This window comes from Pteropus alecto, unplaced genomic scaffold (genome assembly GCF_000325575.1).
Source record: "Pteropus alecto unplaced genomic scaffold, ASM32557v1 scaffold461, whole genome shotgun sequence".
Taxonomy (NCBI): domain Eukaryota; kingdom Metazoa; phylum Chordata; class Mammalia; order Chiroptera; family Pteropodidae; genus Pteropus; species Pteropus alecto.
Window position 1 is genome coordinate 2211340 of NW_006431079.1, and position 2298 is coordinate 2213637.

Consider the following 2298-nt stretch of genomic DNA (forward strand, 5'->3'; position numbering starts at 1 on the left):
TCATATGAATAAATCATGTGTTTACATTAAAAAATAATAATGAAACAAAAGCACTGCTGTCAACAGGGATTTAATCAACTCATCTTTCAGCACTGCTTCCTCCAAATGCCAAAAAGTATTGATGTGAGCCTGACTAGGGGTTATTGTTATTATTATTTTGGAATAATCACAGACACACGCGAAATTGCAGAAATAGTGCAAAGAGTCCCATGTACCCTTCATTCAACTCCGCCCCCAGTGGTGATGTCTTATATGGCTGTTGTACAATATCAAAACCAGAAAGTTGGCATTGGTACATTACTGTTAATTAGACCGTAGAACTTATTCTAAAAGTTATTTTTTTAATATAGCCTTCTCACTATTCATTTATTTGTTTAAAATGTGTATTGAGCACCTTTAGTGTGCCAGATATAGTGTTGGATAACAGGATTGGTAGGGACACCTCGGATTTTTGATTTGCAAAATTTATTGAGCCTTTTTTGTGACCTAGTATAAAAGTGAGAATAGCATCCCAGAGGCCTGGGATCCAGCAGTGCACAGGGAGTGCTGACCACAGCTCTAAAAAAGGAACTATGTCCCTTGCTGTCCTGGTCATGGCACTTCACAGCTTGCCTGAAGCTGATGTTTAGTCCTTAAAAGAGCATGAGCAATTACTCAGGCTATATTTATCCCCATTCCTGGAGCCACACAGGGATTTGGCCTTGCTCTACCAAAATCTTCAGCTCATCACTCATGCCCATCAGAGATAATCATGTGTCATCAACACAGAAATAGTGAGCTGGTGGATGCACACTGGCACACAGCTTGGGGTGGCTCTCCCCACAGGCCATTTGGCTCAAAGCCTGGGAAGAAGTTTAAAAGTCCCAGGCCAAAATCACATCCTAGGACTGAGAGACCAGGCCAGGAGAAGCAGCATCTTGCCAAGAACACTGCCAGCTACGGGACTAACTGCTGAGATAACCACCCTGGGACTTTTGACCTGCCCGCCCCTTTTACACCTGGGGACTCTGTTCAATGCTCAGAATTTAGTAGGCCCTGTATGAGTAAGTGAAAAAATAAATCAGTAGGAATTGCATCCAGGAGACAATAACAGGTGTCATTTACTGAACATGGTGCCCTATACTGTGTCAGTCACTTTACATATAAGGTTTAATTCGGTCCTACCAAATCCATGTGACATAGAGCTTCTGACCTCCATGTCCTAGATAAGGATCTGAGACTTGGAGAGGTCAAGGAGCTGGCCAGTGTTTCAGTTTGTAAACTCAGCTCTTTCTGAGTCTAGTCCTCAGGTGTAGGGTTCAAGACAGCAGACTGGAAACAAAGTATTTTCTTTCCTTTCCAGGATCTTATTAAAATAATAGCAAGGACTCCTTAAGAGAGAATAAAGCCTTAGTCACAGAGAGACTGGGAGGGGGCCTGAGTGAACACATTTGTGGGATGGACCAGAAGATAGAAGAGTGGTGCCTAATGAAGCTGGCGGGAGCAGGCTCCAGCCTAGCCCTAGACAACCCACACAGAAGAGGGCTCAAGTCTTCTGGTGTCCCTAAGAGGCTCTGAACTTTAAAAACCAGGTGTGACAGTGACAAAGATGGGATATGGAACAAACATAGAGGGGACGATTGAAAGTCTGTGGAGAAAAGGGCCTGGGAAGGAAAGACTCCAAGTAACTTTTGTACATGGCATTTGGACTAAATTTCTTCAGGCTAAAGGGATAAAAGAGCTGTCAACAAATACTGAGTAGATTTTTTTCATAGACAAAAGGATTAGCAATTCCAAAAATACTTTCTGTGCAATCTAGGATTGAGTAAATTAGTAAATATATTGTTAACGAGAATCAAGTTTCTCATTGTCAAAGGAGAAAGTTACAAATATGGAAAGGAGGGAAAATAGAATAAATCATGCAGTGCTGTGTTAGAATTGTAGTATTGTAATGAACTGGATAGATGGATGGATAGATGGATGGATGGATAGTTATGTATATGGGCATGTATATGTAAACATATATATTTATATACATACAGACAGACATGCGTGTGCATAAATATACATCTATTTCTTAGCCTGGAAATAATGATGCCCCAGTAGCAACAAGCATAGTTTGCACACAAATTCTGGTTTATAAATACCATTCTCCAATAAAAGAATCTAAGGTTCCTTGGAGAAATTGGTACTTCTAAGGCTGGGATGGGGAAAGTATTAAATGAGTCTGGAACATTTTATTGTGCCAAAAAGTAGGGAACTGCTTCAAGAATGATGATGGTGACATGTCAAAAGGACACAGGGCCACTTGAAGAAACT